The sequence below is a fragment of the Ornithodoros turicata genome, chromosome 5 (assembly GCF_037126465.1).
Source record: "Ornithodoros turicata isolate Travis chromosome 5, ASM3712646v1, whole genome shotgun sequence".
Taxonomy (NCBI): domain Eukaryota; kingdom Metazoa; phylum Arthropoda; class Arachnida; order Ixodida; family Argasidae; genus Ornithodoros; species Ornithodoros turicata.
Window position 1 is genome coordinate 77,665,189 of NC_088205.1, and position 27,923 is coordinate 77,693,111.

At 45.2% G+C, this 27,923-nt stretch overlaps 1 non-coding gene across 1 annotated transcript; it reads right to left on the reverse strand.

The window, feature by feature from the left end:
• Positions 1 to 8,845: 8,845 nt before the first annotated feature.
• On the reverse strand, positions 8,846 to 8,917 carry Trnas-gga (transfer RNA serine (anticodon GGA)). Its single transcript has one exon. It is a non-coding gene; the product is annotated as a tRNA-Ser (tRNA).
• Between the last annotated feature and the right edge of the window lie 19,006 nt (positions 8,918 to 27,923).

The window sequence follows — 27,923 nt, forward strand, 5'->3', positions numbered from 1 at the left end:
TACGCGTTACACGAATACCAATCTCTTCCTTATTCGAGAAACTTTGTAGCGTCAACTCTCATCCCACATCCTTCATTCCCCCTCTTTTTCAGCCGAACCGAGGTGAAGGGGAGAGAAGCAACCTTCAAATTAATAGGCGGACGGGCTACCAAATGATCCACTTTTCTTTTGGTGAAACGGACAGCAATGGTACGAACACCCTAACGTATCCAAGGTACAGCAGTTGATAGCATCAAATATCGAAGAGCTCACCGTCCATTTTACGATGCTCATACACGCGAAGCCTTTCTATATTTTCACGGAAAATGTCCCAGGAATAATGGCGCACTTCACCACGATGAAGTTTGATGACTGAGTTGGACATAGAATGTGCGGCAACTACAATGGTCGTTCAAGGTTGACCGATACTTCTATTTCTTGAGATACAATGGAAAATTCGAGAAGCAGCAAACTACTTCAGATTTTCGAAGCATTCACCGTGCTCATCTATACACCGCTGCCATCGCAGTAGCAGCTCTTCGATGCCTTTGGGGTACAAAGAAGTGGGCTGGTGTCGTAGCCACTGCAGGATATCTTTGTGGAGGGCTAATCTGTGTGCAACGTCTTTTCTCCAAGGTGCTCCTTAAGGGGCCCAAACGAACCGTAATCGCTTGGGGCTAGCTCTGGGTTGTAAGAGGCATGGGGCAAAACCTCCCAGCGCATTTCGTCCGGGACTGCTGCCATGAAATTCGGCGCGTGCGGTCGGGTATTGTCATGGAGAAGAATGATCCTTCAGGACAATATCCAACGTCGTTTCTTGCCAATTGCGTTTCGCGCGGCACCCTTTAAACAACGCACGCAGAAAACGTGACCATGCAGAAAACGCAGAAACGTGACAATGCGGGTGGTAACTATGACCCGCTTGCTCCGAGAAGTTCACATAGATGACACCCCGGCCGCGTGCCCAAGACTACAGTTGCTATGGGCTCCCCAGCAGACGGCTGTATCTTGCTTTTCTTTTGCGGCGGGGACCTCTTATATCGCCATTCCATGTTGCTTCTTTTTTGTCTACCCACGTGGAATCGTTTTGACGCGCTCCGAGCGTGTGTCGCCGGTAAGCCGCTATAGGATACGACGCGTATGTGAGAAAGGTCCATTTGCATGGCTGTTGACATAGCCTTTCGCGCCGTGTGCAGAACCACCAACGCTATTCCTTACGTACGCTGTACTAAAACTCTCTAATGAATCAGACTGCGTAACAGTACTGGGTGCGTCATGAGTAGGGTCATTCCCGTAAACCTTTTACATATAGCACAGTCCTGCCCACCTGGATTGATTATAACAAGAATCATGCCAGCCTCGCTTAAATATCATTTGACGCACTGGAGCAAGAAGGCACGGTCTTAGAATGAAGTGGACATGACTACTGCACTCACTTCGTTCTACGTCCTTGTCTTCCTGCTGCAGAGCGTCAAATCATAAGTTGGTACCAACTACCCCGGCTTGTTTTTATAGTCGTTTAAATCATTCAATTGTAACATAGCATTAGCCGGCTATAGTACCACATTGCCTTTTACCACGCCTCTTAATGACTGGCCTCAGGCTATTAATATGTTTATGGGAATCACCGTAAGTGTAGTCACGACGAGTTAACGAAGGTGACATTGGTGACTTGGTGTGTTCGCCCGTCCCCTCAAAATTGTTTCTTCCCTCAAGTTCTGCTCTGAATACGAACATTCGAGCGGAAACGGTAATTGTAGTGAAGCGTGTCGTAGCAACAATGAAATTGAGCAGAGACTCGGATACAATAATGCGGGACACCCTTCTGGGAAATGAAGCTCGGAGAGTGGCGTGCTTTGCATTGATCTGCCAGGAAACGAGGAGCATCACTAGTGCCAGTTTTAAAAGCCATATTAAAAAGTGAGGAAGAAGGGGAAAAATAATTAATGGGGGCGGGAGTGTACTACCGTAGCCTGGCGACGTAGAATCTATGAATAGCTGGCATTAGGGCATAGGTTGCCCATACCTTGTAAGAAGTGTAACAAAAAGGGCCTGACTTATCGTGGTTGCCCAGGCGAGTGGCGATATTGAGTTATGCAGATAGCGCTAATATTAATATTGATAGAAATTCTTACGCGTTACACGAATACCAATCACCTTCACATCTTGCTTTTCTTTTGTGGCGGGGATGTCTTATGTCACCATTCCACGCTGCTTCTTTTTGTTTCTGGGGTGAAATGATGCATCCAGGTTTTATCACATGTGATGATTGATCGAACATATTGTGTCCCCCTCTGATTGAAATCGGTTCAGAAGCTGCTCAGAGACTGCCATGCGCGCTCCTTTCTGGTCACAAGGTGGGTGTCGAGCACAGATTATGCGCTTACTGCGGAACAGTAAGTGCTCGTGAATGATTGTCTCCACTAATATTTTCACTGGACTGCAATGTCGCGAACTGCTACTCGCCAGTTCTGAGGGTGGCTTGCTCAACGCCTGCGATGTTCACTAGCGTTAACTGCAGCCGGACGAACATGTCCATGTGGTTCATTCGTCACTACATTCCGTTCTTCGCCGAACTGTCTGCACCATTATTAGACTCTTCCCGTTGACACCGTTTGTTCCCCCATACTGTGCCTATAGTATTTGCAAAATCTCAGCTGGTTTCACGTTCTCCTTCACAAGGAACTTGATTATGCGTCGCTGTTCCGCGGCTACAGACACACGGATTGCCGCCATGATAGCTGCCGCTCCTTCACGTGCACTGTCGCACGTACCGCTGACAAGAGAAGGATTGCAATTCGTCCTCTGAAAGTTGCATTAAATTACATTTACTCACTGATTTTTCTCGAGAAAAAGTCTCTGTCGACACTGAATGACCCGACTTGTGACATAAACATGTCCAGTAGACGGCACACGTAGAAACCTGAGAGAATGTGACTTCAAAAATAGTCTCTCTTTTAAATGATCGTTGCAAGCTAGACGTCCCAAAAGAACGTAGTATCCACTTAAGAAAGGACCTAGGCCTTAGAAAATGACTTCCGATTCTGAATAAATTGCGTGATCTCGCATTATTTCTCCTTCCACCAATGTCGGGTGTCGCACGCACACAGATTGACATTCATTCTCACTCTCTGGAGACGCTCGAGTAACAACCATATATTTTATTACTGTTCATATACAGACGTACTTCTATATAGGATGTAACTCTTACGCTGTCCACGTTCCAAAGATGAAGCCACATCCTCGCATTATTGTCAACAGCGCGTATTATCAACATTATTTCGTGAAACTGTGTACGAGTCTTGGAAGAAAGCATGGAAGTTAAAAAAAAAACGCGCAATGTCACTTCCTTCCGCACCGTTACATATTTACGCAACTTGGCACAAAATTCATGGTAGAAGCCACTGAACATAAATCCGAAGTCCGCATAGCAGGGACAAGTGCAAGAGAGGATCTCTGAAGCAAAATTTAGTCTGCATTCTTTCTCATGAGTAATGTAAGAGTCATTTGCATTACGCGAGGCAGAAACTTCTGCTCGCGAGAACGCGAGAGAAAAAGAATAGCATGCAGGGGGGTCGTCGGGTATATTTTATGGCTCAGAATGATGTGCAAACGACGCTCAAATAAGGTTTAGCATGTACAAATCGTTCGCTTTACGAAAGCTTGTAGATATTAAATCTTTAGCAAGGTTCAGTGTGATCATGTTAAACAGACATATATTATTACTGCAGAGAAACAGCGTTAGTGGAGTCGGCGAATTCAAAATCGGTATATATTCTGAATATCAGCGTACTAATGTTCCTTTTAATCAGTATATTTGAGAACGAGATGAGCTACACAAGTTTTCAAGCGACCAGCAGAAATAATAAGCAGCAAGAACATAACCGAGATCTTTTGAAATAGTACTAACATCTCTTGCATGGTCTGCTTACTCAAGCTCTTAGAAAGAGCAAACATGGACAAAGGAAGAAGGACATGCAGATTATCAGACGCAGGAACCGTCATATACGGCCATAAAGTTGTTTGTTGTGTGGCAGGCAACAACATTCTTCTTTCCTTCATTTTCCCACTATGCAGCACAAACTTAAAATTCTCAGCGTCAGCATCTATTGTTGTTGTTGTTTTTGTTGTTGAAATTATGCACTGTAATGAAGACCAACGGCAGAAGCAAGGACACAAGCATGATTGAAGAAGACCCAGCTGGATCCGGTATTTTGTTCCTGTTGTTTCGCCATAAATGGGACTTTTAGGTTTCGAGAGATCAAATACACAAGTTGACTCAGTGTATGAAGAAGTCAACGAGTACATGACAATGATTTTTCATGGCATACTCATCATCATTCATGTAGTAGTAGTTGTTGTTCATGTCACACAAGGGGTAGAAAGAAACCCTTCTATGAGAACACAGCGATCTCCCAGCTTGCTCACGTGAAGAACATAGATACTGCATAAAAGAGTCGGCAGCAGCATAAGGGTTTCGAGGGGTTACCAGCACGAAAACGTCAATCCGACATTGCACGGAGACGGCGCCACTAGTAGATTTGCCATGCAACCGTGTAATCCACAAGCGTTGAGCCAGCGGTGCTGTGCTAAGTTGCGACGGAAGAGATTGGATATTTGTCATCGCTTCCTTAGCTTTGTTATCTACAGGAATATGTGGAGAGAAGGAATTGCATTACCTTTTAAACATGTGTCATGTGAAATTAAACATTCTCAAGTCGCGAGTGCAGCGAATCGCATGTCTCCGTTCTCCTTTCGTTCTTGTCTCGTGAGCTGTTACGCTGTTTAATCTTAGTACGTATACCAGCTACCCCAGTTGACAACTGATGTGTTGTTCTTATGTGTTAGTCGCATATGAGAATGCCTTAGTAAATCAACGCTTTCGACGCTCTTCACCGAATCACCCTCTTTCCCCCAACCTCGGTGCTTTGCAGTGAGTGTGGCGCTGTAGAGGACGCATAACACATCTTTCTCAGGTGTCGGAAATACGTTGATGCTCGAAAGGTATTAGAGACGAGCCTCTCTCGTGTGGACTCCCGAGCCTTCGACATCGCGAGACTGTTAGGTCCTCCGCCGTCCGAGAAGACGCTGAGGGCACTTGAAGATTTTCTACATACAGCAGGGCTCATGGACATTGTATGACTTGCTGAATGTGTGCTGTGTGTGCACCCAGCGATTCCGACGTTTTACACTCACTTTGTCGAATGTCGAAACTTTTGACCTGCATGGTGAACTCCATCATCATCTCTGTTCTTCTCTGGTGATCATCTCTTTGTTTTCTCATCATCTCATCATCTGTTTGTACTTTCTGTGTGTAAGCGTACTGAGGTAGCCAGTTTGACTTCGTCGAAACGTACATCCTCATTTTTTCTTCATCACATCACCACCGGTGCTTTCATAATCAATGCCATTCACACAAACTTTAATGAGTTAAACACAGAGTCTATTTCTTTTTGTTGCAAAAAAGAAAAAGAAAGGTCACAATAAGTGCATCACACATCCGATCGACCTTCCTTGATTTATAGGCCTCGTCTTCAGTGCTCCATTCAAGACAGCATTTTCTGATAGCAGACTGGGCCAGACTATTCAAAAAAGAAAAGAAAAAACAGACGAGACGTGTTTCTTCAGCGTCGTACTTTTTTTCTCTCGCATCTTGCGTGGCTGATGGGTCGCGATTAATACGATGGCCCGCCTTTGGAAGCGAACATTAGCGGACGTGCTTAGGTTACTGCAGAAGACCGTTCCAGCCCATATATCGAGCGATTTCCGACGGCAGCTAACTAGGAATCAAAGAGCTAGAACTGGGATTATTAACTTTATTCATAGCTGCATAGTCGTGAATGAGCATTGTACGCGTTGCGGACAAGAGTTTTCGGTTACCGCGTCAATCACCCCAAAAAGTGTCGAAGAAAGTTCCACGTTCTATATAGGGCTGTTATTCTTCTGCTTCGCTTTAATTCGACGAACCCCTTATTGTGGTCTTACGTATAGTATTACAAAGAACTGCGCGGCGCGTCTTCGTGTATACCGTACTTGTCTGCGAGAGTTAACGTTCGCGAAGTTTCGCAAGTTGTCTGGTAATCCTGAATAACCGTTCGCCACGTTACGTTCTTGTGCAACGCTCAAGTTCCCAGCCTTACTGCACCCAAAATAGTACAATTATTATTTTTCTTCTTTTCTTTACCTTTTCCTTTATTTACAAAGCCCTGTCAAGCTGCCATCGCAGCTTTTTGCACTGGGTCCCATATTATACTCTACTTTTATTACAAGGTGAGTAAAAGCGTTTATTTCATTAAATTTTGTATAAAAAATCGTAAATCTCTTTCGACGCTATCATTGACGGTGATCCATTTACTCCAACCGTCGAGACTTTTGATAAATAGTAAAATATATAAGAAGTGTCGTCGTCTGATTGGTGCAGATGGCACGCGGGTTGAGCTCGTTTCTCGGCGAGCGAAATCCCCCGCGACGTGCTGCAGGCGACGGCGTTTGACGAAGAGGTTATGAGCGCCGCCTTAAGGGGCCCACTTCACTGTGTGACGTCACACCAACGCGGCGGCGGCGCTGCTGTCCTGTTTGGTGGGCAAAAATCGCACGACCATCGAGTCACTGGGTGCTTCCTGTCGTTATTAAATGCATGAGGCAAGGCGGTGCATCTTATTGCATGTACTGCGCGGTACAGAAAGGCCAAATACGCCGTACACATCATGCGGTTTCCTATACGGCCTTTTTTGCTCACCAGCGCTTTCTGCTTTATGCGCACGCGCACATGCTCGATCTAATTTATAAATAGAAGTGGGTCTATACGCTCAGGACGAAAGAGAAATCCGATGTAGGGGATCACTCTTATTGCGTTCGCCACGTGCCAATGCCGGCGATTACTGCAAGCGTCCATCAGGGTATATTTAGGTTCCGTGCTCTCCCCGCTACGAAGAGAGATGTTGCGCTGCATAGCACTCACTCGGTAGGCATAAATGTCAGCACATGTGAAATATTCGCGGCAAGCGCTGTGCGAGAATATTTGTCAATGTACGGTACAGCACGTTTGTCCACGCCCCCCCCCCCCCTCCCAGTGAAAATGTGAGGAATCAATCAATAAATCAATCGATCGATCAAACAGAGTTTATTGTTAATCTAACAACATACATACAGTGCATATACAAGCGGATGTCCTATATTTAAAAACTAGTTTCAGGGCCTCCTATTATTAACACAGTTTGAATAGCAAGCAACAGAGGGAGCACACTATAGATGAACTCCCCAAGAACGTATCAGCATACTAAAGAAATTCAGTTTGAAGAAAACACAGTAAGGGTGCCCTAAAGGCTGGAAAGTTCGTGACGCTCCTAAAGCGTAATAATAATGAATTCCAGTTTTTATCGGAGTAGTTAGTGAACATAAAATCGCCATGAAGAGAGGAGGAGAGTCTTATACGTGTGAAACGCAGATATTTCTTCCTGTAACAGTTCATCACAGGCGATATAGTCTGAAACAGTTTTCAATACTAATTTAGGTTCTGCAAAATACGCGCTAAAAAGAAAAGCAAAAAAAAACATGGCATTCGCGTTTCTTTCTTTCTTCTTCTTCTTTGTTCGGCTATGCTACGCAAAATTAGTTACGTACTGTTCAACTGTATTACGCAAATAAAACAGGATTGCCTAATAACCCACGGAACGGACATAATGCGCAGCTTCTGTTCCGGCTTTCATCGAGTCAAGTTTTATATGTTAACAAGACCTTACCGGTTACAAACCATCAACTTTATCCGTCACATGACAACACGGGAACAAGAAGTTATTAATACATCGCGTGGGCTCGTGTCTGCCAATGGGATTTGAATAATCTTTCGTCGAGTACGCGTCAATCTTACCGTTATTCTGCTTTCAAAGCAGCAAAATGCCCATACTTCGTGGGGCAGAGCACTCTAAACACTTAGCGCGCACATTTTTTATGTACCTACTTCCACTTCCTCCCTTTTGTGTGGTGTGGTGGGTGGTGAAAGGGCTTGCCGTTGTCGGCCTCACGTAGGTGGGCAACGTCACGACTGACGCCCTGGGGGAATGGCCGACTTTCTGGGCCGACTTCTAAGGGAACTGTGCCGACATATGTCTGAAAGCGTCTGAGGAAAACCCAGGAAAAACCCGACTGTGCTGTCCTCCATTTTGAATCATAACGTTTCAACTACAATACGTTAATACGAGTATCGCGGGTTAGCAGCCAATAAAACGCGGTCGCGATTGATTTAATAAGGTCCAGCAGTCGCCAGAGCTCATCAAACATCCGAGCATCAAGAGCATCGGGAGCATCAAACGCGTGCGAGAACACGAAGTTAGCCACACCTATTACCATTTCGTGTCACTACATAGATGCACCTCAGAACACTCAGCGGTGGAAGTTAATGGCAAAGTGGAAGCTATGAACCAGTTCAAGTTCAAGTAAACTACTAAACCAGTAAAACAACCGGCAAATCCATATGGTCGTAACGGCGAGCTCTAAGTTCTGTTTCATCATATATTTTCTGCTACCGTTAGTCTCTTACTGTTCCTGTAATGGATGTATGCTTGCATCTAAGTATGTCCGTTTTGAGTACAAAATACCTCGTTCGAATAGCGGACAAACACTGTAAGAAAACAAGGTTGACGGACATGGGGCAACCTTGAATGCTACGCGGTTGTCGTAAACTTTAAGCTATTGCCGTAAATTTGTACCGGAAGATACGTTCTCACGGCATACGTTTCACAGTTAAGCACGACGGCTCTACTCAATGGATGACAACCCAGCGTATCAATCGACTTAAATTCAGCTACTTGCGATTAAAGGTACCTGGGATGCTATTTCACGAATGAAACAACTCAGGGAAAAGAGGTGCTGACGCCAGGAATCGAACCTGGGTCTTCTGATTTCCGGTCAGATATGCTAACCGCTACACCACACCAGCACGAAAGCATATCTGACCGGAAATCAGAAGCCCCAGGTTCGATTCCTGGCGTCAGCACCTCTTTTCCCTGAGTTGTTTCATTCGTTAATTTCTGGGCGTTTGAGGCTTACTTGTCTGTGTCGTCCCTAATTGTTGGTCTGCCTAGGCCAAATCTCGTTGTTTATGCTATTTCAGTTCACTGACAAACGCGTAGGCAATGTTCCCAGGTTGTCGTCAGTATAAGGGTCGTCGAACTCCCTCGTAACTGTGTCGTACATCTTTTTTTACTGCACTTTCATCGCTGGAGGGACGAAACAGTGTTATAGCCTTCCACATAAACGCTCACTGATAGGTCTCATTCGTTGAAGGTGGCTGAGCACGTTGACGGGCAACAACGTAACCGTTAGTAAATTGCTCCAGACGGCGCTGATGGCTCGTCGGACGTGATGTAGCGGAAACGCGGAGGGTGGCAAATTACGTTATAGCGTTCCACAGACGCAGCCACGGCAGTGGGAAACACGTTCAAGAACATTCCTGCGACGAAAAACAAAGGATCACAAAAAATATAAAAATGAAGGATAACAAGCGATCCTTACAACATTGGATGGACCATAACGTTCTTCGCAAGTCATACGGAAGTATACCTTGAACTGATATACAGGGTGCGTCATAGGTTGACTGCGTAATTGCGAAGTTGCAGAGCACAACCCTGAATTGTCTACCCCGCAAGAATCGAAGCCGCAGCGTTTTTCTGTGCGTAGTTTTGCGGCAATTTTCCAGAGTTCGAGGTAACTCGTTACTGTAACTAAGTTCCTTTTTTTGGTAACTTGTAACTTAACTCGGTACTTTTGCGGCGTGGTAACTTTCAGAGGAACTCGTTCCTTTTTCAGGTAACTTTGCCAAAGTAAGTTAAGTTAAGTTCCAAGTTGCTTTTAACTCGCTTCTCACTCACGTCCACATATTTTCTTGCTTTCTCTCTGGTTCTTTCATGGCATTTTTTTGCCATAAAACGTGATAATCAATGAATGACAGTATTTTATTGAGGAAGTAAGAACCGCTGCCATTGAAATGCAGCTGAACCATTGTGCGCCCACAGGGAGTAAGATGCAAAGCGTCCGAATATTACCAGAGAAACGTCATCATGACATTGGTAGATAGACTGAAACCGAAACAGATCGGAAGGAGAGGGCTGGGTTCCACAAACGGGCACTTGTTCGCTACCTCCCATTGAAAGAAAAGTAGGACTGAGGGTCGCGTCCCTTTAAGGGACCATATCGTAATCCCCTCAAGACCGTGGCTCTCGGGCACGACCTTGTTCACCTCTAGCTTTGAGCGTAGTTCAATTCTACCAAATTTTGGCGCTGTCGAACACTATGACGTCATTTGTTTACAAACAGGGAGAGATCTATTGTTGGACATGAACGAAAACGACCTAAGCGTGTTGCACTCCTCCGCAGGCAACTCAAGGTCTAAAACTCAACTGCTCACACGCACTGCACCTGCGCACTGCTGTTTTGTGGCCGAAGTAACTTGGAAGTAACTCGTTCTTTTTTTAAGTAACTCAGTAACTGCGAGTTACATTTGAGACTGAAGAACTTCGTTATTAACTTAGTTACATTTTGCACACCGTAACTGAACTTGTAACGAGTTCTTTTTGACGGGTAGCTTCTCAATCTATGCAATTTTCTCCTTGCCCCATCTAGGTGTCACCCTTTTGCAACTGACATCAGGCTGTTCCTCAAAGCGATATCATCAAAATGCCGCCTCTTTGTTCCCGCCATTATCTGTTTTGATGGGCTCCCCCCCCCCCCTTCAAGACACAGTCGGCGATTTCACCTGATAAATATCACGCAATAAAACCGTCAATCCATAAATTCCAAATATCACGAAGACAACAACAACAAGAAATCACTGTTTCCGTTGCTCAACAAGTGTGTAGGTTCTGAAAAAACAGAAGTGTCGGTATCGACCGAGACGCTATAAAGCGGGGGTGCCCCATGCTTTGAAGAACAGCCTATGATGTCAGTTGAGAAAAGGTGACAGCGAGAGAGCGATAGGAAAAAGCGGCCGAAGAACTCGCGCAATGCTCTAAAGTAGCGCATTTTCGCATATTTTTTACTAGGGCAAAGGAAAGCACTGCGGTTTCGATTCTAGCGGACTAGGTAGCGTATCTCAGGGTTGTGCTTTACAACTTTGCAATTGCACAACTTATTTTCACTAACTATGAAGATTAATTATGAAAGTTAATTAACGGCTGCAGTAATTACTGATACACCACCACCTTCGAGTAGGCCCCTATCGGGAATAGATATTCAACGGCTTTTCCGAAAGAAAAACAAACCGCGAATTTAATAAAAAAATTCTGGTCAGTCTTACGCGACGAAAACTGTATTGATATCATCGGGAGGAAAGTCTTGTGGCAGCAGTGAGTTTATACCTATGCGAGTATTCGTAAAGCGATAATTTCCTCTAGACTACCTTGTACGCACAAGGGCGTTGTATATGTATTTATTTTAATCTGTTCTATTAACCTCTTATTGTTGTACACGTTTCTGTCAATATGAAACACAACAATAAGAGCGCAGAAAGGTATAAAATGCAGCGAACCGATAAGGATAGTGCCTCACGACTGATAAAATACCATAAAGGCAGGCGAGCCGATGGATGAAATCCATCGAAGAAAAAACCCTGACCTCGGGCGACGCGGAGGACTAGAATCACAAACAGAGAGAGCATGAGGACGAGTGCCGCCGATATTTTGAACAGAGACTGTGCTTCTTTTGGACCCAGAAAAAGGACACTCTGTGTTCCTTAACAATAGGGACATGTACTGCAAGGCAATGTTCCAGATAAACATCCTAGGGCAAGTACCAGTGAGATGTTGTTCAAATCAGTAGATTGCCAAACAATGGGAAAAAGGTTGATGAAACTAAGACGGGATGACTGGTTTTGCGATAAATCCACTTGAGAACGCACTTTGGTAAAGGGATCAACTCGATAGACATTGTATAGCGAATCCAATATTTAATGGCACCAAATGAATTGCACAATATAGGGCACTGTTCAATAGAATTGTCGCGCACGTTTAAGTAACACGGCTCGGATAACTAAGTGCTTCCGTAAGTTACTCCTAAGTTTCGTAAGTGTCTTTTATACGCCTGATACGCGGGCAGTCTAAGAACTCATTTGAGGTAGAGGTCCTTTACAGCTTTGACGGACCCTTTGGTGAAAGGAGTTCGTGCCGTTGACATACGACAATGGCGATTTCGCTTTAGTGTTTCTCCCAGCGCCCTCCGGAATTGCTCAATGCCTCGTCGATACACAGTTAGGCTTCACCGTTGTACTTCTGTCGACGCAGGCCATCTAAACTGTATTCCGACAAATATATATAAGTGCCCACGTATTTCCTTCTTCACACGGTACTTACGGCTTCCAGGGTGCGCTCGCACCTTTCAGTACTTGTCTATTGTCGCTCATTACAGTCACGATTAGTCAAAAACACAATTATTCTTCAACTATGTACACGCACACGCAGAACCGAAGCAAAGCAAGACTCAACTAACAACAACAATATTGACGCGCGTACAGGACGCCGAGGACCTTCGATGGAGATTGTTAGGTGTATGATCACTCGTATTAGTAAAGGCCACGCTACTGTATATAGGTTGGAAACTATTTTAACGACTATAACGAATGTGGTAATGTGGTTATGTCTACCTTGTAGTATCCACCTGAGTAATAAACAACATCCTGACTATACAAATAAAGATAGGCATTTTTGTGTGAAATAATGGGAATCTGCTCATCATTGGCGGACGCTGCGTTCGACGCTACGCCTTTTCGTTCGGAAAGGAGAGTGTCGATCTCCTTTTTCGAAAAGGTCCGTTATCTAAAAGGAGAATCTCCGTCGTCGTATGTCAATGGGCACAAACGCCCTTCTGGTAGGTGTCCTCCTCTGGGAAGGCCTTTAGAGTGGCAGTGTGTCATGGACATTAGTGTGACTACGTTAACTACAGTAACTAAGTACCTGACGAGGCTTCTCTGATTGCGAAATAACACAAAGTACCCAGCACATTAGTGCGCTGGAAGCTGACATTAATCTGAGATGGCGGCGGTATGACACAGTGCAACATAGAAGCCCATAGCACATACACCTTATCATGCCGTCCTCACACGGCATGGCTTCACGACACGACGACAACGCCACAGCATAGCTGCACGATTCCATCTTATCTTGAAATGCGTCTATCACGACGGTAAACACCTTTCCTGATCCGACAGCTTCAAACGCGGTTTGCTAAACGCGGTAAACGACCACGACTGACATTTCGAAACGACATGTACGGCATTGTTTCTCGCGTTGACGCTGTTAGCAGTTGCAAGTTTCAACGTTCGCTTCTGAACACGAGGTAAGCGACAACGGGGTGCTTTGGCGCGCCAAATGGGACGCAAGCGAGATCCAGATAGCGCTTGGCGCCATTGCGCTCAGATATATCGCAGGGACGTCAACGCTTTTCCTGTCTAACAAAATATTAAACTGGCTATGCATAGCAAGCGAGAGATTGCGCCGTCGTTTTAGCGCAAGTTCATTTTGCGAGGCACACCGCTAGGAGGAGAATGTCGGGAGCATGTATCAATGTCTGTTGTCTTTTCAATGCAATTTCAATTTCAGTTTATTTTTCTTAACGGAGGGAAGAGGAACAAAAAGCCCTCCTTCACCTCTTTCATATCATTCTCGGCGGAGACTGGTTGAGAAGCATGAAAACTATACATGGTCGTATACATCTACTATAATCATAACTATACATCTAGAAGAAAACGTCAGCTGTCGGAAGCAGAGCACATCGGAAGGAGGGTTATTGAACGGTTCTGTTATAGAAACATCATGGCACGAGATCGAAGCTTAGACAAAGTGAAAGATAATGAGAGAAATAAAGGGAGAACGACAATTTCATTTGCTTCCTTTCATCGCCATGTGTCTGTAGAAGGGCGATGACCTTTTAAGTAAATTCGGTTTTCTTCTCTGATTGATTGATTGATTTGTAAAAGAGAAAAATGAACCAACACGTACAAGTAAGGCATCGAGCATCCAGCGCACCTTATTGGCGTTTCGCACATTCGTGTGCTGCACGTCCTGGCATTTTTGGTGTATCCTATAGGAACCATAAAGAGTAATCATAGAAATCAGAAGACAAAGAAAAAAAAAAGAGAGAGCCTGGACATGAATTGTCCCTTTGGCACTTTTGGGAGGTGCATTCGGAGCCGCTCGCAGTGAGAAGCTCCTTTAAAACACACAAGATTAAATTCCTCTATTACGAAGAGTATAAGAGGAATTTAATCTTGGAATGTATATGGAAGACATATACATTCCAGAAAAATCTCGAGGGCAGTATGTGATACAGTCAACTTTTGAGGATTGTGTTATCTTTCATCTTATACTGCACACCCATCTCGTAATAAAGGCGTAAATCATCTTTTATGCTTACAATGTTACAGTTGCGTCATCAAGTACTAGCAGGGAAAATCGAAGAAGCTTTCAACCACGCCGGAAAATAAACACCGTCGAGATACACTCTCGTCAGTGCTTCGAATCTTCGCGACGCAAGCACAGTAAAAATAGCTAAAAGTTCGCACCGGAGTGGGTCATTCTTTGTTTGTTTCATGTTTAACAGAGTCATATGTTTTCACGAGAAGAACGTATTAAAACGAGGCTTTATATTTTCGTTTCGCTTCAGTGTTTTACTGCCTACGAAACTGTTCTTTCAACACCGCGTTCACGCGACGCATAGCCACGAAGCAGAATTTCCAACGGTATTTTTCTTGATACTTCGGTGTTAGTCTTAAGCTTCGCTTAATGACGCACACCTTCCACGCCTGAGTATAATCAAATACAAGCTCATAAAACCCGAGAACGACACACAAGGACAAGACACATTTCCTTATTATCTCTCCCTATTACTTTTCATCAACATTAACATCGTCATTTATTTGCTCTCGCGCGCCAAATGAGAGCAAAAACGACGTCTGAGACATTGTCATCCCCGTTCTCAACGAAGCAACAAATTGAGGCGGCTGTGGCAGTAATTAAATTGTTTGTTTTTTTTCACCCTTAAAGCACGCACAGAAAGAGCTTGGCGACAGCGAACTTGAAAGAGACACGATATTATATGATGTATTATAGTGTAAGAGAAACGTTATAAGCGCGTAGCACGGTTCTGTTGCGGTCCTATGTCTCCGTGTCGTCGTCTCTCGCATGAACGAAGACGCAGCTCTTTTTCGCTTCTTCCACATATTTCGCCGCAATGTGTGAGAGACGTTGAACGAAACGTAAAAGTCGATTAATTAAAGCGCGGCCAGTTGCAAGAAAAGAAAGTGAATTCTGCTCCATGCGAAGATCCGTGTGTATGCTCCACATCCGTGCGGATGCTATATATTTCCTGAGTTCAGTTATGTAAGCATTCGCAGGACATCTAAGTCAATTACGCAACTCTTCGCTCTGGTTTTAGAATCACTATTTGCACAGCCCTAAACAAGAAGTAGAAGAAAGTCGTATTTTTGAAACGGCGCTGCGTGTGCTTCATGCTAATCCTTACTGCTAATAGCAAGCCGTCCTTTCTGGCTGACCTTTCCTTTGAAAATAAATAGATGCCCCCTCACTGCGCATGCATGTTCCTCGCTGTGAGAGAGATAGAATACTCCGTAAAAGCATTTTAATTGAATTCAATTTAATTCGGTTATTTCTATCCAAAATGATGGGTGGAGCCGTGCTGAAAAGCTTGAGAGTTGCCACGGCTCATAATATTCATATAGCACCTAAAAAATTATGTTTCAATGGCGTAATCGAGAACATACATCAAAGGATCGCAACCACACTCCAAGAGGCAAAAAAAAAAAAGAAAAGAAAAGAGGAGTATACTGATGGAAAGCAAGTATTTCCGAACCTCCAACTTGCAAAATTACTCTCCATTGTAGTCCACTAACCCTAAGGGTGACTTCTTAGCACTGCAAATTGTGCTTACACCGCGCATGATCTAATGTACAGGGTGGGGACTCTAAAAAGTCAGTCACACTATAACGGGCGGCGTGATATCTGCTTGACTCCGTTGCCTCGTAGTAAAGAATTTATGCCAGAGAAACCCACGGGAAAATCGTGGTTGCCAAGCGCTCTGTAACACAATAAATACGACCACGCAAACCTTCGTGTTCATACATTTCTTATGCGCTATACAGATGTAAGCACGGCGGTCTGCCAATGGTACGGTGCAGCTTCCGCCTAGGGACGCTAATGACGCTGGCGACGTGGAAAGCGAAACAAACTCATGTCGACTATATGGTGTCCGTATAGGCGGATGCTATACTTAGCAATCGCCGCACTGCCGTGTTTACAACGGTATAGCACATAGGAAACGTGTGAAGACGAAAGTTTACGTGCTCGTATTTATTTTGTTACGCTGTGCCTGGCAACCACGGCATGTTTCGCTATGTTTCTTTTGCACAAATTATTCCCTGGTGTGGTAGCGGGAATCTGTCTGTCAAGTAGACATAGCAGCACGTGCGAAAATGTGACTGACCTTTTAGATCACCCACCCTGTACATTTAGTCGTGAAAGGGAATAATTACTGCGGCAATACATCTAATTTCGAAAAGTCGACTCAGCACTGCCTTCACAGCTCACAACAACAACAACAACAACAACAAATAAATCATGAATATGTTTTTTTTTTTTGATTGGGTGTTAGCGCCGCGAAGCAACTGTGGCTATGAGCGACGTACAGATGTGGACAGACGGAGAGAGGATAGCAGGAAGGAGTGGGGGACAGGGGGGTTAGTATGCGTCCTGGGCCGACTTCAGGGGGAACTGTGCCGACATTCGTCTGGAAAGTCTTCGGAAAACCCAGGGAAAACCTCAGACAGCACAGCCGGCGGTAGGATTCGAACCCACCACCTCCCAGTCTTCAGCACGACCTTGGTTACCACCAACGAGCGGACGCCTTAGCCCACTCGGCCATGCCGCTGGTAAATCATGAATATGGCCTGGGGTGATTCAACGCTTGAGAACAGAACACTACCCCATTACACGCGAAACATGAGATGTGAAATATGAAAATGAAGTTATGTGCAAGTACAACTCTTGAACTCCCCTCCACTGGATGCGCGCAGCGCTACGTCACACAAAAGGAAGAAAGAAACACATGAAAGAAGCGCCAATGGTCCTTGAGATGCATGGGAGGACACTAGAGCGTCTGGAGCAAACCAGTAGCCAAGAGGAACTCCAAGAACATCAGAAGACCTCGACGGTGTTGCACATGGCCAAGAATTGCAGCCAGGTTGAACGTCTGTCGGCTAGCACCACTCAGCTGAGCAGAGAGTTGCCGCCTCTCCGTTTCGTAGAGATTACATTCTATTAGGACGTGCTCAATGTTCGCTACGACGCCACATTTGGAGCATAGGCTGCTGTCACAGTATCCGATTCGGTAGTTGAATTGGGGAGCGAAGGCTACATTGAGACGAAGCCTGTGCTGGAGGGACGTAAAATAGCGTAGTAAACGGTCAGGAACTGAGATGGGCATAGTTGGATCCACCGAATACATGAGAGACATGTCAGTGATGTCCCGACTCCACTGCTGGCGGGCTAGTGGCCGAATGAGCTCATTCAGAAGTGATCTCCTGTCTCCTCTTAATAACACCGTTGGTACAACAGTCCGTGACTGTTGGGCAGCCGTTGCCGCTCTGTCGGCCTCTTCGTTTCCGCTCAAACCACAGTGACCCACAGCTGGGATATATGATGACCGTGATCGCTTAGATGCTGAATTTGATGGAATATATATGTGACAACTGGGGCGAGCGGTCCATGAATCCCCATGTTAGCTATATACATTGAAGAGCGGCCTTTGAATCTGAGTAGATGACCCAGGTACGCGGATCGTCAGAGGACGTCTTACGTAGAAACAACAGGATAGCATATAGCTCAGTCGACGTTGATGAGTTGCGGTGTGAGAGACGGTATCCATGTGACACACCGTCAGTTGGAATAACAAACGCAGACGATGAACATTCATGGCTGGTGGATCCGTCCGTGAAAACTGCAGTGTGGTCAGAATATCGACTGTGCATCATATCCGCTGCAAGCTGTTCCAGAACTGATGTGGGCACTTGGTTTCGTTTGAAGTTAAGACCAGAAATTGACAATGCGATCGATGGCGCTGGAAGCGACCACGGAGGCGTCGTGGACACCACTGATCTTGCAGAAAACGGGGGAACCTTAGGTTTCACTTCCATGAAAGAGCTGTAAGCGTTACTTTGCTTCCGGCGACAAACTTTTGCTATTAGTGGATGGCGGCGGCAGTGGTGGTGGTGGTGGTGGTGGTGATAGGGCTTGCCGTTGTCGGCCTCACGTATGTGCGCAACGTCACGACTCACGCCCTGGGGGAATGTGCGTCCTGGGCCGACTTCTAAGGGAACTGTGCCGACATATGTCTGAAAGCGTCTGAGGAAAACCCAGGAAAAACCCCAGACAGCACAGCCGGCACCGGGCGGCGGCGGCGGCGGTGGTGAGCTCTGAGACGCAATAATGGCGAATGATCTCCCTCTTGCCGTAAGACTTCAATGGGTATTTCGCGGGCTTCTGCTATCACCATCCGTGTTTCCGCGGCTCTCGGGACGCCTAAACATACCCTTAAGCTCCGTGCTAGAATACACCGCAGTCGTTGTTCTTGCGTCTGTGAAATTCCGTGCCAGACTGGTAGGCTATATAGCAGAGTCCGTCGCACTATAGGGCTTTGTGGATGGCCAGAAGATACCTCTCTCATTCATTCCCCACTCCGGCCCACCAAAGTGGCGAATGACGGAATTCCACCGGTGTGCCTTTGTGTCCAGGTGATCGATATGTTTATTCCAGGACAAGTTGGAGTCTAGCACGACACCCAGGAATCTATGGTGTGCTACCTGCATGAGAGGCGTATCGCCAAGGAAGAGCTGATACCGATGCATATGCTTCCGAGTAAAAACAATGACTGCTGTTTTCTCAGTTGATATATCCATGCCTGCCTCAGTTAGGTGTAAGATGTTATTCACAGCCTTCACAAGAGCCTACAGGTATAAGCTAAACATGACCGACGACCCCAAATGTTTTTTTTTTTTCTTTTCGTGTGAGCGCCGCGAAGCAATTGTGGCTATGAACGGCGTACAGACGTAGACAGATGAAGAGAGGACATCAGGAAGGAGTGGGGGACGGGGGGTTAGTATGGGTCCTGGGCCGACTTCAGGGGGAACAGTGTCGACAAACCCCACATGTAGACAGAAGAGCTCTTCTACTACTACTGCACTGCACGAAATATGAAGACGAGAGAAAGATCCTCGAAAAGCGTCTCTCAACACTGGACAGCAAGCCACTTACCATTGCAAAGATTCTGGGTGCATGGTCTATATTGACGACAATTGCCGCAAGGCGGCAGGCTACCTGCTACAATTCCTCAAGGCCGCAAACCTGCGGAACCTGTGACTGCGCATCTTCATTTCCCTGTGCCTGTTTTTTGTGTGTGAGTGTGTGTGAGTTTTTTTCTTTTTCGTCTTCTTTTTGTTTTGTTTTTAAGAGTAGCAAGCAAAATATTGGCTGACCTCTTTCAACGCATAAAACAACAGCAAGTCTACAATTACGCCTTTTTTCTAAGCGTGCACTTTACCATCCAAGAACGTATTTCACTTTTTTCTGGAAGGGGGGGAATGGGGGGATGGTTCATGGAACCTTTCAGCAATCATCGGGCGGTAAAAATGCGCAACAAACCGGCCTGTGGACATTTAACGAGCCTCCAAAGCGAGCGAGTTCCAGATAATAGAGAGTTTTAGAGCGTCGTACGGAAAGGCGATAGCGTACGATGTACTAAAACGCTCTAATGCCAACGGCCGACGGTGGTACTCGAGGGAAGCCGCTGAAGGAAGATGTATCATTCGATTTCCTTTACAGACTTTCGCCGTCACATACAGATTGAGAAAACAAGGAGAGTAAACAATTGTAGCTGAAACCATGTGAACGGAAGCACTGGAGGATTTTTCATTGTCCCCATCTACTGGATAGTTTCCTTGCTAGCACTCAGGGTACTTTTATTTAGCGGTGTCCTCTGATCGAGGTTTTGTCCCACATGCTCTACTTCCAGCAAGAAGGCAGGAGATCAAGACGAAGGGCAAACAATTTCACTGCCAGAAACTTCCTTGTATAAGTGGAAAGCGATCTAGCAATGGAAGCGCTGGACCGAGGACACATCTAGGCTGTACCTTTTATTTATTTATTTATTTTTTTAGTTGTTACGTTCAAGTGAGAACACCTTTCACGTACAGGAATCAATTTCGTGCAGACGTTCGCAATATCGGCAGCTCTCGCCCTGGGGCACTAGCCTTAATATTTCTTCCTCGCCGGTTCTCTGGATTTTCTATCCTTCTACATTCCGATATAACGACACTGTATCTTATACAAAGGCGAAGTGACGGTCTAACATTCAGTCATACTTAGCGAAACAGTTTCAACGTGTCAATTGCACGTATAATCCCAGACTGCTCTGGTTCATGTTATGTAAGTACGTATATACTTCTTTCCCCGTTTCAGTGCCCAACGGCCAAATAAAGGCAAGCACTACTGAGCTAAAAATATTCCTTATGCAAGAATCGTGGACTCTTCAGATCTTCTTACTGTGGTGGGAGGAGGCCATATCATGCGATCGTTTACATTGCGCATGTCCTGTACTGGGGGGGGGGGGGATATGTTTCTTAAAAGAAAGTAAATGTTAGCCAGGCAAAGAGCTAGCTTGATGTGCCCCCCCCCCCAAAAAAAAAAGGTACAAATTCTTACCTTCAGTACGCGGTGTTTTCTCTAAAGAGTTATTTTACTTTTCAGGTACTACCACGGTATAATGGATTGTAGGTCGTAACGGAATGGGCTAAATCTGGCATGCACTGTTTAAAAAAGTTTACCTTGGCTTAGCGGATTTCGGAGTTGAAGCCAGAAAATAATTCAATTTCTTGCAAAAAAATTTTGCTATTGATCAAATGGTCGTAAGGCGTGGTAAAGGCTCGCCGTAGGTAAACATTGTTGACCTGGTAGCTTTCAGAAAAGTGTATTTTTCTATACAATTTTTAACACGCCAGGTGTGACAGCCTGTGTGTCAAGCTTCACGTGGTGACCTGACCAGGAAATCGAGTCCGCGGGTTCATCAGTTCTCCACTCACGTCATGAAGCACGTAGACATATCTTGAAAAACTAGTCAGATAACGAATGTGAGGAAGAAAAAGCCTGTATCTTTGTAAAATAGGAGTGTAAGCGGTTAAGGCATTAGATGGTGATATACATAGGGATTTCAGAGAAACACGACAGTAATTGCAATATTCCTAGCTCAGGATTCCTTAGTGTTCTGGTCCACCGTTATATGGTAATTATGAAGGGAACAATTTTCGGGATGTTCATAACATTTCTACAATCACCCTGCCACATGAAAGCAAGCATTTCCAACATTTCACGAGGACTGCGACCGGTATACGTGTAAATGTGTAAACGTTGCTCCATGGAGCATCTTGGAGCAGCTCCAGGCTCTTCGTGCCCTTTTTCGTTCAAGCTACTGGCCTCCTAAAACAGCTCTAAACAGGACTCCGACCTGTCATCTCTTCGCGCTCTCCATTACATTATCCTGGCATATTAACCTCTTTCAAGCGGGCCGGGGTCCTGTGGCTACCGTGGGGAAGCATCCCATGTCATCATCACTTTTCCATTATTTATTATTGTTGTACAATCACCTCATGTCCTAGTCACGATTACCCCATATGTCCTCTAGTCACGCGATACGAGTCTGTTGATGCTGTTGCTATTACAAGCTGACAGTTTCGATTTACGTATGTTCTTAGGCACCAACTTCGCTCCTTCATCCACCAAATGCTGTTTTCAGTTCATTCTCTGCTCCACGTAGTGGATCCGTCTCTCTCTCTGTGTCGCTTCCTCATCGCCTTCCGCGACACTACGCATCTCTTCTTCACCGTATGCGGCTGAATGTTTCATTTACCCCACACTGTTAAAAAAATGGTGTGCTCTAACTCCTTTTTTTTTGCCACATATATAACACCCTTTTGGAGAGTACAATTACGCTCAAAAGGGTGTCTTCCCACTCCCTCAAGAGAGTAGCATAACACCTTTCTCCCTTCTGGAGAGTAATATTACTCCCCGGCAGGGAGAAGGTGTCATGCTACTCCCTTGAGGGAGGGGACAAACACCCTTTTGAGCGTAATTGTACTCTCCAAAAGGGTGTTATATATGTGGCAAGGAAAGGAGTTAAAGTACACCCTTTTTTTTTAAGAGTGCAGTAATGAGGCAGCGCCTTGGCCGTGCGCCCTTGGATCTTTGTGCCCCTTTTGCCCCTTTACCATAGGCAAGGTGCTGAGCCCATGGTCCAGTAGCGTTCATATGCACCAAGGTCCCCGTCACCTTTGAGATTTCCTGTCATGAACAGGCCCCTCCACACTGCTTCGATCACCTGAATCCTCACCTCCATCATCATCTCTCACTATCTACAAATGGCGCTCGGGCAGCGCTCAGCCTGCTGGCCGGCTTCAACCGCATCTTATCATCGTGACTTTGTGTGTGTGTGCCGATTCGCTTGCGTTTAATCTGCATTTTATTTTTATTTTTTATTTATTTATTTATTTATTTATTATTGCTTAGAAATGGTACGGTACAAGTACATAGAAAATTGGGCTGAGAGGGCAAGCCCTGTCGAACAGCCCAGGAAGAAACATGGGTATATAACAATGTTATATGAGTCTTGTGAGGATTGTTCAGAAAAAAAAAAAGGATGGAGGTGGAGGTTGAGCAGCAGACGAAAAATGGAAATACGTGTAATTGTGGTAATAACAAAGCAGTAAAACTGAAAGCAAAGTGTAAGTACATACGTCATTCAGCAAAAGAGAGTTAATACCTATAAAATAAGCTATTTGTACCCAAAAAGAAAATAAACAAGGTGACACAATATGAAATGCACAAAATCTCAAGTGCAAAAAATCAAATGATAAGAGAAAGTTCATACATGTGAGAAAACAAACAAACAAACAGGAACAAAGCATTTGTAGCCGAGAAACAAACTGTCAAACAAAACACGGTTTATGTCATATGAAGAAAATGGTTCCTAACGGCGTGTTTGAACTTCCCGGGGTTTGAAGTGGAGCGAAATTGAAGTGGCAGCTCGTTCCACAGTTGACTACCGAAGGAAAAAATAGAGAAGAAGCCGTAGTTGGTACGACTAGTAGGGTATTGTAGAGTGTACTTTGTATGCCTAAGTGGGTAAGGGGTGTTGTAGTTCTGTACGGGGATTTGGTGCCTACTAGAGGGTGAGTAGAATAAGTTGTGCATGACGCTTGCTACTTTACATCTGAGAAGTTTATAGATGTTGAGTATCCGCATGTAGGAGAAGGCAAAAGAAACAGAGTCACGAGGCCCCAGCGAGAAGATTAACCGAAGTGCCCGTTTCTGTGCTATAAGCAACGGATGCAAGTTACTGGAATATGTGAGCCCGTATACCTCGAGGGCGTAGGTAAGATGAGAATGAATGAGGGCATGGTATACAGCACGCAAGATGTGAATGGGAACCAGGTTTTTGATACGAGCAAGGGCGTAGAGTCCTGGGGTAATTTTGCTTCTAACAGAGTCAATGTGTGGCTGCCAATTAAGGTTTTCTTGCAGAGTAACTCCCAAAAAGCGAACACATGAGGAGCGGGTTAGAGCTTGGTTTCCAAGAAAGAGGACGTCATTTGGGAGGGTGAGGTTTTTCTGAGGAGGACGGAACACGACATATGTCGACTTTTGAACATTGGCGACTAATTTATTATTGAGCAGCCAGGTATGAAGTCTTTGTAGCGCTGCAGTAGCTTTAAGGTGTAATGACGGAACGTCGACATCTTCCACAAATATATTGATATCGTCGGCATACAGGAAGCAGGTACTGGAAAGATGGTGCGGTAGATCGTTGATATAAACGAGAAAAAGGAACATTTTTTACATAAAAAAAACGCTAATGTATCAGACAGTCCTTTTGCTGACGTATCCATAAACATCGACCTACACGAAAATGTGTTTGCTTTTGAAAATTGCAAAGAACGTCGCCCCCACCAACCTTCTTTTGAAAAGATCCCTGAATACACTGTGTCAACGGATTGCATCAATTGTCAACAGGCATGCCACTGAAATGGACTACGACCTATCATTACGCCGCAAGGGCCATGCTACGAAACATGGCACATTGGGTCTCGCGAAAGAGAAAAAAAAAGTAAGCTGTTAACCCAGGTTCCTTTCAAAAGTTCATGTGCCGGGAACGTTTCAAAAACTGAAAGTGATGCTTGTCGATGAGGAAAAGTTCTCGACCTTAGATGTCCCAGCTTGTTCGATGAAACGGGTCACCTTTTCTGAAGGGAGTATGACGAAATTTAATGGCTCTTCGGTTTCTTTACGGCCAACCGTCGCTACTAGATATTTTTAAAGGTTGTTCTCGAAAAAAAAAAAAAAAAGAAGCAACGAAAGAAACCCAAAGAGGGCATGAGACGTTTTTTTCGCGCGAGATATCCGAAAAGCTAAAACGATAAAAGAAAGCACTCCAAGGAAAACCCGTGTCAAAACTCCGCTGCTGTGTACCATCAACGATAATTCGGCAGCATCTTTCCAATGCTACTCAGCGTATGAAAAAGGAACGCACGAAAAAACGAGAAAGGACACCGATGAAGGAAAATAGAGTATAGATGCCAGGTCGAATGTCCTACAGTTTGCCTTTTCCGGGTTCTTGTTGGGGGGGACGCAGCACTGAAGACACCACGTCGATATCTACTCAAGGATCATCGCTTCGTCGTTGACAAATGACATTGAAAAGCTGTACTCACACAAGGGATCACTTGGCAATGGGATATACGGCAAGCGAAATGGAAGAAAAAACGAAGAACATGGAGATATTTTTCATGCGGATGTAACGTGAACGTTTTCTAGACAGCGACACTTTCTGCATGAAGTGGGGAAGGCTGACTCAGCAGGTTGTTCGGGTGCGCGGCAGTGGAAAACACGATATACAGCCGAATACACCGCACAGGATACGCATCCGACAGGGGGTAAGCATGAAACAGGTACAATTGAATTGAAACTTGTGTTGTGTTCGTCTGCTTGTGTTATAGCCTCCGAACAGTTCCGTTCCATCACGAAATAGGCCCCTACACCGTTTGTACAATAGAAATTTTGATATTTTATTTATTTATTTTTTATTTATAAAATACTACAAACCCTGAAAGGGTCCCAGTAGGAGGGGCACAGAAAGTCCAAAATAATTTACAACAGGACACATATGTCACATCATGTAACTGCGTTCAAGCCTTTCACAAATGCCGTGACAGAGCGGTGTGAGACCTGAGCAGATGACAGAGAATTCCATTCTTCGACGGTTCGAGGAAAGAACGAATATTTAAAGCAGTCAGTCCTGCACTGGAATGGTTTGAGTGTGCGCTGATGGCTTAGCCGTGTTGATCTGGGTGCGTGTGGAGTGATATAGTCCTGATGATTGATTCGAAATTGACCATTGAGTAAATGAAAAAGAAACTGGAGCCTATGAGTCTTTCTACGCTCTTCCAGCGGTATTAAGCCACTCCGTGCGTAAAGAGGAGTAACTGAGGTGAGACGATGGTACGACTTAAAAATAAAACGTAACGCTCTCCTTTGTACGGATTCAAGAAGTCGAATATTCGCAATGGTGTACGGGTCCCAAACAATATCACTATATTCCAGAATAGGACGGACTAATGTTTTGAATGCCGTTAACTTAGTATGAGCTGTGCATTCACGGAAATGACGTTTTAATGATATCGTGAAGGTGTTGGGGGTATGAGAACTCGAGGATAGATACGCGGCATTTTCGGCACTTGCTACTACTTCTTCTACTTTCTCTTCTAACTTCTACCGTGGTGCTATGGAGGCTAGAACGTATGAGGCTCCTGAGCAATGGCGTGTGTTATCTCGTGTGCATGATATGTTTGATGTGAGTTCCTTGTTCTGCTCTCCGTGTTTTACATCTCGTCATCCTGTCTCGTTGCTCATGCGACAGTTCGGGGAGCGCACGCGCAACGGAGGGGTTGCGTGAGGGGCAGTATTAGGAAAGATTTGTACCTTCCTCTTTTTGGGGAGAATGGAGGAGGTTCAATATGGTAGTAACAGAATTCGTCGGGTGATGCGTTCAATTATGTCTCCACATTTTTCGCACAGTTCAACTCAAATTCGCCTATTTTCGCTGTCAACGTTTCGGTCGTATTGCTCGGCACAGCAAAAACAAGGAACGGGGCAAGATATGTGGAATGACACGTGCGGGCGCGGGGGGGAGGGGATATGCTTTCTGAAAAAAAAAAAAGAAAAACAGAAAGAAGAAGGAAAGGTTAGCCTGCACGACAGCGGCGGCTCGCTATTCCCAGCAAAGAAAAAAAAAAGAACGTCAAATATACAACAACAAAAAGAAAAAAAAAGCCAAACACGGAATTGGTCACAGCGCTCCCAGCAGGCCACAGACCCGCCCCGTGACACGTGATGCGACCATGCGTCTGTGTGGAAGATGCTGCTGTTTTCGACGCTTATTTCAGTCTATAGCCGAACGTGACCCATCCTTCAAGATGATGGTGAAACAAGGCGTTCGCCAGGTCCCGATGGAGTCTCCTATACAAGCTCATCGGTAACGTATAGACGTTGATTTATCGAATAACGTCAACAAGAGCTTAAATGAGAGAGTAACGGTGCCGGGCCAGTAGGTTTTTGAAGCTGCACATCCAGCCCCGCGGGGTGTTCCATCATCGTCGACCAGGAGTCATGTAGAGGAGCACCATATCCTCTACAAGGGTAAATTTCCTTCGATGTAAAGGGAAAAAAAGCCCAGGGTTCTAACTATATAGGAATCGTGGAAACCTCCCCGTGATATGGCGTCCTTGCAGTTGTGCCCGGCAGTTCTCAATGCAAGACGAAAAAAAAAAGGGGGGGGGGGGGGGTCGTGGCAGCAGGTAAAGAAAGCTGCGTACGTTCCGTGTCAGTAGACGAGCAAAGGCCATGTTGTCCGTTTTATTGTGATATCGTCTAATGTATCATAATATGCGTGTACCGTCAGGAAATAAAAGTGAAAAAGTCCGTATTGTCTTCGTGTTGCTGCATCAATGCAGGTGAGTAAGGTATCACAGAAATTGAACAGAACCTGTTTAAAAAGCTGCATCGCGCGTAATATTTGTGTGCTAGATCGCGCGTCAAAAATGTGCAACAAAGAGTTGAGGCCAAAGTTGAAGACAAGTGTCGTGGGTCTAGACCGTTCCGCGCTCAAAGGCAAAACAAGTGCTGGGTCAGAATCGGGTCGGCTTCGGGTTTTCGGGACAGTTCTGTTCGTCGCAGCGCCCTACTGGCCCTACTTCAAATCCAAGCTTCTGCTTCACGTGCCAACCAATTTGCTTCGACAAATTCCCGCTAAGACCCGCCACCATCTCGCGCATGCGTCATCTTTTTCTCAAATGGCGAGATGGCGCTTTCTTCACATTTTCTCCGAATACATAACTCTTTGTATTTGGAAATTACGCGGGGAATTCGCGAGACAAACAGTTGCAGGGTAGATGCGCAAATTAATCGCCCACATCGAAAAATTTCTTAGAAATGCAAAGAATGTTGTAGTTAATGTAGCGACAATGAAAATAAATACAGAATTCGTGACGGGCGTCTGATTACAGGCGGCGAGACTCACTGACACAAAAATGATAAGCATTTTACACGAGGAAAGAAGCAGAATCAAATCAAAGGACCACCACAGGGTGAGCCACGATACGTGTCTGGGCGATAATGTCGCTGTAAATCTCTCATAGCTGGTTTCTCGTGCGCGCCTGTCATATACCGCGCTCCATATACGCCGTTTTTCAGCCAGCCTCACACCCAGCGCTCTTGGAGCCAGAGAGGAGGAAAGCGATACCGGGGAAGAAGCACACGGCGCGTGTGCCCTGGAACATCAGA